The sequence below is a fragment of the Salmo salar genome, chromosome ssa18 (assembly GCF_905237065.1).
Source record: "Salmo salar chromosome ssa18, Ssal_v3.1, whole genome shotgun sequence".
Lineage (NCBI taxonomy): Eukaryota > Metazoa > Chordata > Actinopteri > Salmoniformes > Salmonidae > Salmo > Salmo salar.
This window is the reverse complement of record NC_059459.1, coordinates 13747184-13763657: the sequence shown is the minus strand read 5'-3', so window position 1 is coordinate 13763657 and position 16474 is coordinate 13747184. Positions and strand designations below refer to the sequence as shown.

Genomic DNA, 16474 nt, shown 5'->3' with positions numbered 1-16474 from the left:
TTTTACGAGGGTATGTTTGGCAGCATGAGTGAAGGATGCTTTGTTGCGAAATAGGAAGCCAATTCTAGATTTAACTTTGGATTGGAGATGATTGATGTGAGTCTGGAAGGAGAGTTTACAGTCTAACCAGACACCTAGGTATTTGTAGTTGTCCACAAATTCTAAGTCAGAACCGTCCAGAGAAGTGATGCTGGACAGGCGGGCAGGTGCAGGCAGCGATCGGTTGAAGAGCATGCATTTAGTTTTACTTGTATTTAGGAGCAGTTGGAGACCAGTTGTATGGCATTGAAGCTCGTCTGGAGGGTTGTTAACACAGTGTCCAAAGAAGGGCCAGAAGTATACAGAATGGTGTCGTCTGCGTAGAGGTGGATCAGAGAATCACCAGCAGCAAGAGCAACATCATTGATGTATACAGAGAAAAGAGTTGGCCCAAGAATTGAACCCTGTGGTACCCCCATAGAGACTGCCAGAGGTCCGGACAGCAGGCCCTCCGATTTGACACACTGAACTCTATCAGAGAAGTAGTTGGTGAACCAGGCGATGCAATCGTTTGAGAAACCAAGGCTACTGAGTCTGCCGATGAGGATGTGGTAATTAACAGAGTCAAAATCTTTGGCCAGGTCAATGAATACGGCAGCACAGTATTGTTTCTTATCGATGGCGGTTACGATGTCGTTTAGGACCTTGAGCGTGGCTGAGGTGCACCCATGACCAGCTCTGAAACCAGATTGCATAGCGGAGAGGGTGCGGTGGGATTCGAAATGGTCGGTAATCTGTTTGTTGACTTGGCTTTCGAAGACCTTAGAAAGGCAGGGTAGGATGGATATAGGTCTGTAGCAATTTGGGTCAAGAGTGTCACCTCCTTTGAAGAGGGGGATGACAGCAGCTGCTTTCCAATCTATGGGAATCTCAGACGACACGAAAGAGAGGTTGAACAGGCTAGTAATAGGGGTTGCAATAATTTCGGCAGATAATTTTAGAAAGAAAGGGTCCAGATTGACAAGCCCAGCTGATTTGTAGGGGTCCAGATTTTGCCGCTCTTTCAGAACATCAGCTGAATGGATTTGGGAGAAGGAGAAATGGGGGAGGCTTGGGCAAGTAGCTGTGGGGGGTGCAGTGCTGTTGAATGCAGTAGGGGTAGTTAGGTGGAAAGCATGGCCAGCCGTAGAAAAATGCTTATTGAAATTCTCAATTATAGTGGGCTTATCGGTGGTGACAGATTTTCCTATCCTCAGTGCAGTTGGGAGGAGGTGTTCTTATTCTCCATGGACTTTACAATGTCCCAAAACTTTTTAGAGTTGCAGGAAGCAAGTTTCTGTTTGAAAAAGCTAGCCTTGGCATTTCTAACTGCCTGTGTGTATTGGTTTCTAACTTCCCTGAAAAGTTGCATATCGCGGGGGCAGTTCGATGCTAATGCAGAACGCCACAGGATATTTTTGTTGGTTAAGGGCAGTCAGGTCTGGGGAGCACCAAGGGCTATATCTGTTCCTGGTTCTACATTTCTTGAAAGGGGCATGCTTATTTAAGATGGTGAGGAAGGCATTTAAAAAAAATAACCAGGCATCCTCTACTGACGGGATGAGGTCAATATCCTTCCAGGATACCAGGGCCAGGTCGATTAGAAAGGCTTGCTCGTTGAAATGTTTCAGGGAGCGTTTGACAGTGATGAGTGGAGGTCGTTTGACCGCTGACCCATTACGGGTGCAGGCAATGAGGCAGTGATCGCTGAGATCTTGGTTGAAAACAGCAGAGGTGTATTTAGAGGGCACGTTGGTTAGGATGATATCTATGAGGGTGCCAGTGTTTGCGGCTTTGGGGTTGTACCTGGTGGGTTCATTAACCTCTTGGGGCTAGGTGGGACGCTAGCGTGCCACCTGTGGTGCACTCCATCAACAGCAGGTGCATTTCAAGAGCGGCAAATTTGAATCCAAATAAATGTCAAAATTCAAATTTTTCAAAAATACAACTATGTTACACCATTTGAAAGATAAACATCTCCTTAATCTAACCACGTTTTACGATTTCAAAAAGGTTTTACGGCGAAAGCATAAATTTAGAGTATGTTAGGACAGTACATTTACAAGAGTTGTGTGTAATGTTTTGTCAAGTCAAAGACAGGGTCACCAAAACCATAAAACCAGCTAAAATGATACACTAACCTTTTACAATCTCCATCAGATGACACTCCTAGGACATTATGTTAGACAATGCATGCATTTTTAGGTCTATCAAGTTCATATTTATATACAAAAACAGCGTTTTACTATGGCATTGATGTTGAGGAAATCGTTTCCCTCCAATAACCGGCAGTCAAGTCAGCGTCACAAATTAAATAATTAAAATTAGAAAACATTGGTAAAATATTATATTGTCATTTAAAGAATTATAGATTTACATCTTTTGAACGCAATCAACTTGCCAGATTTAAAAATAACCTTACTGGGAAATCACACTTTGCAATAATCTGAGCACTGTGCCCAGAAAAATACGCGTTGCGATACAGACTAGACGTCATGTTGGGGAGATCTAAAATCGAAAATACTATGTAAATAATCCATTACCTTTGATTCTCTTCATCAGATGTCACTTCCAGGTATCACAGGTCCATAACGAATGTAGTTTTGTTCAAAAAAGCTCATCATTTATGTCCAAAAATCTCCGTCTCGTTAGCACATGATGTAAGCCAGCCGGACTTCTCGTCATGAACGAGGGGAAAAAAATATTTCCGTTCGTTCAAACATGTCAAACGTTGTATAGCATAAATCATTAGGGCCTTTTTTAACCAGAACATGAATAATATTCAAGGTGGACGAATGCATAGCCTTTTATAACGTATTGGAACGAGGGTACCCAACATGAAGTAGCGCGCCAGGTGTCTAATGGGACATCACCGTTCCATGGCTCTTGTTCGGTCAGATCTCCCTCCAGAAGACTCAAAACACTTTGTAAAGGCTGGTGACATCTAGTGGAAGCAATAGGAAGTGCCAAAATATTCCTAAACCCCTGTGTTTTTCAATGGGAGAGGTTTAAAGTCAATACAACACATCAGGTATCCACTTCCTGTCAGAAAATGTCTCAGGGTTTTGCCTGCCAAATGAGTTCTGTTATACTCACAGACACCATTCAAACAGTTTTGGAAACTTTAGAGTGTTTTCTATCCATATATAATAAGTATATGCATATTCTAGTTACTGGGTAGGATTAGTAACCAGATTAAATCGGGTACATTTTTTTTATCCAGACGTGCAAATGCTGCCCCCTAGACCCAACAGGTTAATAATTTGTGTGAGATTGAGAGCATCAAGCTTGGATTGTAGGATGGCTGGGGTGTTAAGCATGTCCCAGTTTAGGTCACCTAGTAGCACGAGCTCTGAAGATAGATGCACACAGTGTGCGAGAAGCCGTTTATCGAGTCTTCAAATGTTTACATCTTCTCTGCACTTGTCGAGTAGTGATTGACTTTGAAGGCTTCAGGTGTGCAAACGTTTGTCTTCCATCCATTTCGATTCAACACCCTTTCATTGACATGCAGTGAAGAGGTTAGTGGCATGGTATAGGTTTGTTCTACACGATTGGTTTAAGAATGACTGGCCTTGATGATATTTACCATGCAAGCTTCAGTTGTCCTTTTAATAGTATTGATCTTTCTTTAAATACACTGAGCCATCCGAGTGAATAATTTAGAAGCGCTCACGCTAATGTGAACAGAGGGAGGGACAGAGATTGTGTGGATGGTAACTGAAATGATTTTGTACCTTTTAATGGATAAAGTGGAAAAGGCCAGGGAGTTTGTTTACATAGTTTTATATTGGGAAATCCCTTATTTGTAAACTAAGAAAATGTTATTATTTTGAGCAATGTGATTTATAAAAACAAGCATTGTATGATGGAGGCCTTAATGCTTCTGTGAAAGAATGCTGTTTTTGTGTGTTAAATGTTGAAGGCAACTAAAAGGATAGCATTCCTGGAGAATTCAAATGCTGGAAGATTCAGAAAACTGTGGGGGGGGGGTGTTTTCTGAATCTTTTTATTGTTTTGTCTTTGTAAAGAAGAAAAGTTGATAAACAGTTAATGCCTATGATATGATGCAGTTTATCCTATGTTGCGCTTTCTTTTTCAAACTGTGCCATGATTGTAAATACTGGATTACCCAGGTAAAGGAACGGAGATCAAGCTTATAGTGTTCGTCATTCTTTCTCTTGGAGGGTTTGCATTTTATTTTTGGGTAATCCTTTTGCCTGAGTTGTGTGATTTAATCTTTTGAAGTTAGTATGGCTCCAGCCCCTTTCCTAACCCCTGTAAACTAACCCTGTCATCTGTTTCCCACCTGGATTTGACCATACTTTTGCAGAATGGCTTTTTCTTTGTGAGTCTTCCATCCTTTAGAGCAGGGGTGGCCGATGTGGGTACCAACGGGCCTTTCTCTCGTTTCGGGGTTGGGACATCTGTTTTAGGGGAAATCTGGGAAATCCTATATCCGGTCTAAGGCAAATGGTCTTTTGCAATAGAAATGGTGCAAACCAAGATAAAGTCCTGTTGTCGCGTACCTCTGTTTAGAATACAAGAATAAAATGTAGGGCTGTGACAGTAATCGGATAAAACGGAAAGGGGATACCTAGTCAGTTACACAACTGAAATGTGTCTTCCGCATTTAAGCCAGTAAAAAAGTTTGGGAACCCCTGTCCTAGGCTGTACTGTGTCGGCCCGTAATGCAATTTTATGAATGTTCATGTGGTAGGTAGCTTATCGTTTATAAAACAGGCAATTTACTGTTAATTCCTCTCATTTGGTTACATACATTTCTGTTAATGCATGTATTAATTAGTAATTTACTGTCATTCTCGGAGAGGAAACGCTGTTTGCAGAGTTCACAACCTGCAACACTTGTGAGAAACACATTTTGGTTTATTTCATACCATTTACACGCTTCATGTGAGCAATGAACATGTGTCTGATTTCTCTGTCCTGTTAATGCTGATGGAGCCCGTGTGCCTGAGCATGCATAAGTACCTGGCCTGCTTCTCATAAATGTCAGATGTAGGGAAGTGCCCATTTGGCTTTTTTATTTTTATTTTTTTGATTGTCTTAACTCGCCACCACTAATAAGCTGAGCTTCTCAGTAATTTTGTCTTCACCTCACACAGTAATTCAACAAAGATGGATATATATTTTTTAATCGGCGTTGCTGATAAATAGGCTATGGACATGTTGCGTCTATCTTAATGATTGTCAATTGCCTCTTTATACTATAGCATAGCTGTCCCCTTCGCACTTTCCTTGTCAATTCTAGGCTTGGGTGGTATACCGGTGTATTTGGAAATAGCCATGGGATAGTTTTTAATACATTGTAGCTATTTTGTAAGTAAATGCCTGAAGTCAACTTGTGCAATACATTAGGAGATAAAGCAGATGTCATTCTTCATTTCACCTGTCACATTATGAAGCTTACTGCTACACCAAGAAAAGTAACTATACATCAGTCAGATAGCTGAATGCTCGTTCGTGAATTCTCATCCAAGTGGAGAAGTGCAACTGAAGCACTAAATTTGTCTGATGCCGTGCAGAAATTACAATAAGAAGCATTTTAGGTCTACAATATGTTTATTTTGTGTTTTAGCTTTCTGCTGTGTTTGAGAAGGCAAAGCCCTTAGGATGAGTTATCGCTGCCACTGCTGTCTTGGTTTCCTTGTGTTTTTTTTCTCCTTTGTTCTCAGCCCGTCTGCTCCTCCCCCTCTTCAAGCAGAGCAGGCAGACCTGTTGGCTTAGCGACTCCACACAGACACAGCGTGTACACATGCTGCTCCAGAGCAGTACTGTTCTTCCTTCAGACAAGCATGCATCAAAACTTTGTTCATTTGCACAATGTCTCTTGTTCACAATCGCTTGTAAAAGTCCAAACTCACCAAAATCTGTAACTTCATGAGCTGGATTGCCTGTTTTTGCAATTTGTTTATTTTAGTTTATGTCCGTTAGCATATTTAGCTAGCAGCCTCAAGGGACATTTGCTATCACTACAGCTAATTTTGTTAGCATTCTGATACTAGACGTCCTAAGGTAGTCCTAGGTTTTTCTGGAGGCGAAAGAAACGCATACCTGTTTAGGCGAGGTGCTGGCTAGTGGAGTAGAACGCTTGAAAAAGAAGAGCCCCACACTGTAGGAGCTCAGATGCAGTAAGGTTTTTAAATATTTAAGGAAAGGATAATAAATATTTGCTCTTCTCTGACTTGCGCTGGTGGCTTTGATTGACGGGTGCATTTAGTGTGTGTGTGTGTGTGTGTGTGTGTGTGTGTTCGCTCATTCTCTCTATAGGCCTATTTGTCCATTCAGAAAGTTTCCTAAAGTACCCTGACTGGACTCCATCACTTTAGAAGAATCAAACGCTCCTGTCATGACGTAAAAGGCCTATTTTCAGTAGCTTTGGCGACATTCTTTCTCTCATTACGGCGTCCTCTCTTTAAAGAACATATGCCAATGCAATTGCCACCGGATAACGTCAGCAGCAGGGTTTGTGACGTTATACAAATATTTCAGGGGAAAGATAGCCGAAGAAGAAGAATCTTCCTCCCGCTGCTGCTAGCCTTCGCAGATTCTGCTGTTACGATCCTAATAGGCTACAATAGGGGTCGGCAACCTTTTCCATTTGGAGTGCCAAATTATCTTACCGCTTCTACCGATCTGCTTGCCAGTTATGATTTTTATATGCACATTTTCGAGGAACAGTTTAATTTATAATAGTCTTCGTATCTCAATCTTTGTGGTTAATCGAAATTCTAAAAGTAATGCATATTGCCAACTATTTAAAAATAGCGTACTTAAAGCCAACAAATAAAAACATTTCAGCCTGCAGGTAGAAAATATCCTGTAGTATAAATCACATTGGATATGCATGGCCTGTCTGCAAGGAACTTGAAACATTATATCAACTATTAACTTGGGTCAGGCCTGAAGCTCATGCTAGCAAACTTGCAACATTTGTATAAAATATATTTCCGCCAGTGAGCTCCAGACAGACAATGCTGTACGCTATTTGCGCAAGGGGTAAGAAGTAATCAGGTAGGCCTATTTGACGTTTCCACCGGATCAGAGCATAACGTGCCCCCCCCTTCACGCTGTGTGGTTATCGAAAGACGGCTAGAAAGATTATTAAAATGGGCTACGTTGAGGAACTATTGTCATTCTCAATGGATGTAAAAACAGACTGGCGGTCTGCCCTAGATCCAACTATGTTGGTAATTTGTGTCATGTCTGACTACTGCAGTAGGTTACTGCTTGTCCATGTGCTAGCTAACCGCAACAAACCCAGATGAGCTAAATGTGAAAGCATCCAGCAGATTTCAGTTTCTCATTGGCTAGCTAATGTTAGATTTATTATACTTATAAAGCATTGCTGACTGTTTAATGTTTTGAAATGACATATTTATTTGATACATTATATACATAGACTTGGCAAGCTCTTTGGCAGCAAGCTTTTTTTAGCTATAATATTTAGCTACCTATCTAGCTAGCATCCAGTGTAGGCGAGTAGAAAAATGGCCGTAAAAACAGAAGACCTGACGTTTTATTTTTTTACCGGTTAATTACTTTTGATGCACCCATTGCAAAGATTTGTATAACTTGCTCCTTGTTCTGTCTGTGCCCGTAGTCTACAGCAGCTGCCATTACTACAGCAGTGAAAAACCGGAGCCAGTAATTCCCAGAAAATCCCCAACAACTTGAACCCCCCCCCAACTGGCCTACTGCCAAGTCAAATATTTTGATTAGTTGAATCAGTGTTACTGCTTGGCTGGAACAAAAGCATGCACCCACACTAGCCTCTTCTTTCTTTGTTCTTATTATTGTTTCTTTGTTCTACCCCTCTTTGACAAAGGTTAAATGCACACAAGTATTTTAATTGCTATGTCATGAACCACTGCAGTACATTTTACATTTACATTTATGTCATTTAGCAGACGCTCTTATCCAGAGCGACTTACAAATTGGTGCATTCACCTTATGATATCCAGTACATAAGCTAGGCCCTTGTTTCATAAGATTTAGGATAGGCTGGCAAGTGTTTTAAAATGGATGAACTCATGAAAAACATTGCTGAGTAAGTTTACTATGGGCCTGCATTTTCACAGCTTAATTTTCAAATGACAGCCGGCTGTCATTCGTTTTTCCATTTGACTGTGTAATGTCTGTTTGACTGTGTAATGTCTGTTTGACTGTGTAATTGTGTAATGCTGTTTGACTGTGTAATGTCTGTTTGACTGTGTAATGTCTGTTTGACTGTGTAATGTCTGTTTGACTGTGTAATGTCTGTTGACTGTGTAATGTCTGTTTGACTGTGTAATGTCTGTTTGACTGTGTAATGTCTGTTTGACTGTGTAATGTCTGTTTGACTGTGTAATGTCTGTTTGACTGTGTAATGTCTGTTTGACTGTGTAATGTCTGTTTGACTGTGTAATGTCTGTTTGACTGTGTAATGTCTGTTTGACTGTGTAATGTCTGTTTGACTGTGTAATGTCCGTTTGACTGTGTAATGTCCGTTTGACTGTGTACCATCCATTAATATGTTCCATGCTATTCAATGTTAACTGGTATGCTCACAACTAGGAGAATCATTTAATGTTGGGAGTATTATTAAGATAAGTGCAGTGGTATCGTTTTTGCATAAATTATATTTTCTTCACCTGAGCAATAATGGATACATAAAAATTACATAACCTACATAAAAATTGTTCTTAACTAGGCAAGTAAGTTAAGAACAAATTCTTATTTACAATGATGGCCTGCCCCGGGCCAAACCCTAACCCGGACGATGCTGGGCCGTATGGCACTCCCAATCACGACCGGTTGTGATACAGCCTGGAATCGAACCAGGGTCTGTAGTGACGCCTCTAGCACTGAGATGCAGTGCCTTAAACTGCTGCGCCACTCGGGAGCCCAATGCAGTGGGAAGACGACTCATCTCCAATCAGAATACCTCAGTCTTAAAATATGACACATGAAGTTGGATAAAAATGGAGAAAGGAGCAAGAAAAAAATGTAGGCTAGTTCAAAACGCTTAGGACGTGGGCCAAAAACGAAAAACGTGTAGTTGCTCCATCCCTGTCGAGGGAAATGTTTAAAACATTTTTTGGGGTGTATGACCGTAAAACATTCTTATGATGACTATAACATTTGTTGACACTTTAAATTCTTGCATATTTTCTCATAAGTATATTTCAACACTGTCTGCTCAGGCAAATATGCCAAACTACTAAACTTGGAACCAATCAGAACTGCGGCAGGGCTTGTTCAAACTGCAGTAGGATGGTTCTCTTCACAGGTGAGTGAATAGCACTTGGTTGATTTCTGGGAGCAGGACACTGGAGAGCTGAGGAGATCATGTGAGACAAAAGCGAGGGACGAGAATTAATAAAAAATAAATCATCACAGCAAAGGAATGTAGTTTGGCAGCTAGAAGATGAACATCCTGCCACTCTGAGGCAGGGTGCTCTTCAATGATCCTACTCCAACTATTGACAGGGATAATGTGCCATTTCTTATTTGTCAGTATGGATGAATTTAGTGGGTCCTGCCTTGATTACTTGGAATAAACTGTTAGCTGTGCCGGAATGACATGGTAGCTAGTCATAAAGCTATTTGCTCCAGCTAGCTAGCAACAGATCTACTTGCTAACTCAGCAAATGTATTACTAAAAGCCAAACAGCAGATGTAAGATATAGGTTAGGGCTTCATGAAAAAGTATCTAGTTGACAGTAGGCTGTTTTTCCTGGAAGGAGGCATTCGGACTGGAGAGCGAAGGGGGAAGTCTGGTGTTGGCCCTGGTGAGGGTAGCACAAGGCCCGTGCACATTCCCACAGAACGGGCCCTGTGAACGGACTGGAGCCCCCCCCCCCCATGGTCTTTAATTTCAATTAGCTATGGCTGATCGTTCACTTTGATGGTATTAGTCGCTCCTCCAAGCCTCTGCACATTTCCCTCTGCTCTTGTGCCACTCTGTTAGTTTTGCTAAAGCCGATGGAATTAACTTCAGCGATGGAATCGCCAAATGCTTGACTTCCACTTCCCTTTTCAAGCCCATGTCACATACACAAGCTCACACATATCAGCCCAATAATGTTTCTTTTCCTTTTTTGTTTGTTGACTTTAGTTTTTTCAGTGCCGAAGGGATCCTCTCTGCGCTCTTTTGGGCCGAGGTGTTCTCTCATGGCTGACATAGTTCTCTTCCAAAAACTGGTTACACAACTCCCGTCAGACAGTGAAGTTGAACACCTCACTGACACCTGGTGTTGTGAGGATTTTGCATAATAAAGTTACGAGGCACTCGATGTTTTTCCCTTTTCACAACAGATATCGAATTAGAGTGGTCTGTCCATCAACCTTCAGTCTGTTTTGCGGATCACAGTATGCGATAGGCTAACTCTCCAACTTAAAACATGAGTTCATTTGTCTGACTGCTTTGAAACTTGAGTAGAACTACGAGATGTCTAGTACTTTTGTCCTCTCTTTTAACACGCTTCCTTTATTTCTCTCTGCATTGTTGCTTTTACTCAAAATATATCTCCCCGAAGCCATGCCCCTGTACTGTGACAGCTTGCAACCTCAGAATATATTCCTGCATGCTCTAAAGTCCTGCAGGACTTTATAAATAGCCAGCGCAGTTAGTTGCCAATTATTGGCTGCACCCTTGAGTGACCTTGGCCTGGTGAGGAGATACTCTGAGGCAGTATTGTAAACAGATGAGCACAGCTGATCTCCCTCTGCTGCCTTTCACTGTCATGAACGTGCTCACTGTGTGTGTTCATCTATTTTCTTTGATTGGTTTTGTATTTGCTCATACTAACCACTCTAGCACTTTCAAATGGCTATTTTCTTGTCATTCGGCCTAAAAATAGTTGGTGCAAGGAATGCCTACTGCAGTTATGTCCTTTTACAAGGTCACTTTGACTTGGCTATAAGGCCCTCAAATGCCTTTACACCAGCAGAAAAGTTTCCCACTTGCAGGAATTAAGATTTATATTTGATGTAGTGCATTTATTTTCCCTGCAAAAGAGTTTGTCGCTGAATGTAAACTCACTTTGATGTCTCTGGCTAATAAATAGTCCATGAGCCACGGGGGTCGGTCGGGCTCACTTGGGCTGACGATGTCTCACAGTGATTTTCTTGAAGGCCTATGTTAGTGATGAGCAGGTTAATTTATAACCCACAGTCCCTGCAGTTATATCTGCGGGGCAGGTGGGTTTAGGGTAATTAAATATTGTGTGGGGTTGAATAAAAGGAATAAAGGTTTCATTCTTGTGTAGTTTATATCTATAGGCTATATAGAGGTTTTTTCTTTCATTATTTTAGGCTTTCTGGCATTTGTGTGTAAGCTTGAGGGCCTAACTGTACTCGCACCAAATAGCTTACACGCCAATCGCTTTTGGAAACGGGCAGAGAACGTTATCGTAGACCCACGAAGGAAAGAAGGACAATGTCGAACTTTATTTTCATTAAGAGAAAGGCTATGAAATGGAGAGTTGAACATAAAGGGAGGGCCCAAAAATGATTTGGTGAAGTGGTAAAAGAGGATGATGGCAGTGTCATGTTATGTGTGATTGTGTGGCGCTATACAAATTCCACAGTCACAAGATGGGAACTGTAGCCTGCTTTTTAGATCGGTTAAATGGAAACTGAAATCTAGGCACTGACTGTAGGTCTATAACCACTCCCATAGCCTTAATAATAACTCCTGCGCATATGTGAATCCTGTGATGGCCCTGTATCTACAAATCTTTTTAAAACCCTGTTCTAGCTGTGAGTGTCAAATGTGGTGCATTTATCACCAAAGTTACAATCCAAAAACTGCCCCACCACATGGAATTCTATGGCTAAGCTTCCAACATTCTAACGTCAATGGCACAATATGGGTTATTTTTAAACGAGTTGTAGCTGGTGTGCTTTCAGTGACATTTCCAGATCCACTACTCAAAGGTTAAAATGTATTGTAGGTTTCCTTTTTTTGAGCAACTTATACAGATAATTCTGATACTTCAGGTTATGTAGTGCATGTGGACACCTGCTTGTCGAACATCTCATTCCAAAATCATGGGCATTAATAAAGAGTTGGTCCCCCTTTGCTGCTATAACAGCCTCCACTCTTCTGGGAAGGCTTTCCACTAGATGTTGGAACATTGCTGCAGGGACTTGCTTCCATTCAGCCACGAGCATTAGTGAGGTCGGGCACTGATGTTGGCTCATTCTGCCTGGCGCGCAGTCGGTGTTCCAATTCATTAGTGTTCGATGGGGTTGAGGTCAGGGCTCTGTGCAGGCCAGTCAAGTTCTTCCACACCGATCTCGACAAACCATTTCTGTATGGACCGCGCTTTGTGCACGGGATCATTGTCATGCTGAAACCGGAAAGGTCCTTCCCCAAACTGTTGCCACAAAGTTGGGAGCACAGAATTGTCTAAATGTCATTGTATGCTGTAGGGTTAAGATTTCCCTTCACTTGAACTGCTCCAGAGTCCAATGGCGGCGAGCTTTACACCACTCCAGCCGACACTTGGCATTGCGCATGGTGCTCTTAGGTTTGTGTGTGGCTGCTCGGCCATGGAAACCCATTTCATTAAGCTCCCGACGAACAGTTCTTGTGCTGACGTTGTTTCCAGAGGCAGTTTGGTACTCGGTAGTGAGTATTGCAACCGATGACAGACAATTTTTACATGCTTCAGCACTCGGCGGACGTGTTCTGTGAGCTTGTGTGGCCTACAACTTCCCGGCTGAGCGTTGTTGCTCCTAGACTTTTCCACTTCACAACAGCACTCCCAGTTGACCGGGGAAGCTCTAGCAGGGCAGAAATTTGACGAACTGATTTGTTTGGAAGGTAACATCCTATGACGGTGCCACGTTGACACGGCGCTCTTCAGTAAGGTCGTTGTACTGCTAATGTTTCTCTGGAGATTGCATGGCTCTGTGCTCAATTTTATACACCTGTCAGCAACGGTTGTGGTTGAAAAAGCCGAATCCACTAATTTCAAGGGGTGTCCACATAATTTTGTAAATATGAGTTATGTACCCTAGAGGTCAAGGTTCTGTTGACTTGAACATTCCAAAAATGTGTCTGATAGCTGTGAATCTAAGCTTTCCAATGATATATTATTGAAGTGAACAATAGCTTGTTGTATACTGATCCCTATGGGATGAAAAAGAGTAGCACAGAGAATGCTACCATTGATGTACTGCTATCACACATTTTCCAACTCTAGGGACAGAGCTTCAATAAAATCACTTAGACATCGTCGGCCCAAGTGAGCCCAATGGCCCAAATTTGGGGGTCTGGCTCATGGACTAAAAGGCCCTTTGAGTCACAAGGAGCGCTCCCATGTGGAAGAATAGCCCCTGTGTTGGTGCTGAGAGCAGTTCCTGGCTCTCAGGCTGCTGGGCCACATCCAGACCATGCTGCTCCACTTATCTCCCAGCCACAGCAGGGGCTTTCGGCTCGCACCATGGACAACCTCCTCTGCCACCCCCTGGAATAGCACATCCCTTGGGTCTAAAATCAGATGTTTGTGTCCAAATGTGCTGTTGGGTTATCTGTGCTGAAATGTCTGAAACTGTGAGCTAAATGAGGATTCCCTGGTATTGTACAGGGAAGTGACTGACACTCTTTGTCCCTAGTATATTTTCAGGCTCATGTAGGCAAGGCCTAAAGTTGTTTTTAAACCTAAAGATCCACTATGAAGAAATCCCTCTGCCATTTCCTGGTTGCTAACATTCTAGTAGTTTGCCTAATTTCAGTTGTGACAACAATCAAGTACATTGTAGAGAATCATTGTACCATCTAAACTGCTGGGAAATATATTGTCCATAGCCAAAAATATTGTATTTTCAGCTGTTTTTAAAGCTGGTGTACAAAACCGAATGTACAAGACATAAAAAGAACTTAAAAACGGGAGGCATAGAAATAACGCGCACAGAACGGATCTACCCTTCTTAGACTTGCTTTCAATAAGTGACAGATCTATAATGCAGATTTCTAATGAATTTGGTTGTGTCGCCCAAAAAGTTACATATTGCGTTTTTGTTATTTACAGACTTGACTAATCACACAAGTGAGTCAATGTATGACTATACGGCATTAATTTGTCAGACACAGAAATCACACTTTGATAAGCCCTCTATCTAAGAGCTTCAGCTCTTATATTCCTGTTTGAACTGGCCTCCGTCTCTGAGGTGGCGTCCTTCTGGAGACGGTGATGCTGAAGTGGCGGTAATTACACACACACACACACACACACACACACACACACACACACACACACACACACACACACACACACACACACACACCGATCCGGCTCTGCTAATGACTTTTAAAGTTGGAAGATGTTAGTTGTGGGCTGCAGTAATGTGTAATGTCTTTCCATCAGTGTAGGTCGTAGTGTACTGCGGCTGGGTCCCTGGGCTCTGGGCCCCGGTGACAGTCTGTCTGCAGCGCTGTGCCGCGGCTCCTGCCCCGTCATCTGATACCTCCGCACAGCTTGGGTTGCCCAGCAACCCCCTTGGCCTGCTTTATTTGACTATAGGGTTTGTGCGCAAAATTTTAGGGCAGAAATAAAATGGAACTGTTTGGCTGAATCTCAACTTTTATTTTCATGCAGACATATCAAGACTCGTGATATGCAGTCCTTCCCAACCTGTCGTTGACACACTTTGGTCCATTTACAACGTCCCAAGTGCTGTAAGTCCCATTTGCTTAATGTGTGACTAACTTGAGGCTCACACTCTCTCCTGCTCAGGTCTCCATGGTGCCATGCTGGATTTCTATCTCCAGCATCAATATGTTCTCTATCCCTATGGATCTGTATGACCCCCAGCACCAACGCTGGTCTCTCTACAAGCTTCCTCAACATGCCCCCGCACCATGGATCCCCCAGTGAGGTAAGGCTGCTCTCTCTGGCTGTTACAGTGAGTCAGAGGGATCACTCCTGCTTCAGATTATACTTGTGATGATACATGTTCAACCCCATACGGTGTGTAATTTGTGCAAGATGTGTTGTGGGCACATGCTTGGTTGGTGAATGCATCTCTGTTTGGATTCCTTCTCCAAGCCTTTTTCTTTAACCTAACAAATGTTTGTTTCTCTGCGGAGGGCACCGGTGATTACCACACAACCTGATTATACCCCTCCCCCTCTGAGGAGATTAAACCCTGACCTCTCCCGGCAGACAGAGCTGGCCAATCAGCGGGTGGTTACCCGGCTCTTAATTGCAGGCGCAGATTGGGTCATTGGAGCTGTCTGCTGATGTGATTAATAACTGGAGGAATAAGAGCAGGAAAGGACCTGATTGCACATGCTCCCGGAGGTTTACACATCTGTGAGTTTTCCATGGGTGGAGTGACTCCCACCATGAGAGAACATCTAGAATGGGTTATTTTTGGGCGGGGGATATATATATATATATATATCATTAAGTCACCATCTTAGTTCACAGTTTAAACATGTATAAAAGATGAGATGACAATGAACTGACCGGTGGCTTATATGTTCTTTTGTTTTTGTTTGAGGGAAAAAAACAAAAAAAACACAGACTGAGTTTGCGCACTCCGCCGGCAGACCTTCAAACAGAGTCAGGGAGTCTACTCGAGCAAATTGCTACCATATGTTCACAGAGGATGTTGAACCCAATGTATTTCACGTCCTCACTTTTAAACACGACTTAAGGCGAGTTGGTGAGTTTCCCAAGTTTTTGCCGGTCTACTTTTGTGTCCAACTTTTTCTCCTGAATCATCACTCATAGACTCAAGAGTGGTGTGACTTTAAGAAAGCAACCAGGATCTTCTCTCCTTATAGAGGTAGTGGTTGAGGGTGACACAGGTCTAGTCTCTGGAAGAGGGGGGAGGGGTCCTGTTGACAGGGATACAGTGAGGCTTGTTTTGTGGGAAGCTTGCACTCCCACTGGACCAGAAACAGCAGGGGTTCAAACTTTAGAACTCAATTCCTACATTTGAATATAAAAATAGATTTTATCAAACAAAACTATGCTACATTTTATCTCTGGGACCCTCAGGATGACAAATCAGAGGTGAATGTATCAAACCAAGTGCCGTGATAAAAGTTTGTTGTGTACTCTCCTCAATAGCATGGTATTTTTTTCACTGTAATAGCTACTGTTAATTGGACTGTGCAGTTAGATTAACAATAATTTAAGCTTTCTGCACATATAAGACATGTCTATGTCCTGGAATGTTGATGTTACTTACGTCATTCTAGTCACATTAGCGCACGTTAGCAATGCCCAAACCGGAGTTGTCGCGTGCGCGAGCATTGCAAAATAAATGTACACATGCATGTTATTCAATCATTGCACCCACACTGCTCACGCGCACCAACGAACGTCTGCGTTGCCAGGCGCTAAAATATAAGTTTACTCTATTTGCGATGCAAGTCCTGCCTCTCCCATCTCCTCATTGGTTTTTAGAAACGTATACCCACGTGCCATCT

At 42.5% G+C, this 16474-nt stretch overlaps 1 protein-coding gene across 2 annotated transcripts in view; it reads left to right on the top strand.

The window, feature by feature from the left end:
• Nucleotides 1-16474, top strand: part of bmpr1aa (bone morphogenetic protein receptor, type IAa) — a 70171-nt gene that overhangs the window by 7890 nt on the left and 45807 nt on the right. For both annotated transcript variants that reach the window (XM_014154032.2, XM_014154031.2), the window contains exon 2: nucleotides 14769-14910. The gene's annotated coding sequence lies outside the window, so the exon portion shown is untranslated. The remainder of the gene's footprint in view (nucleotides 1-14768; nucleotides 14911-16474) is intronic.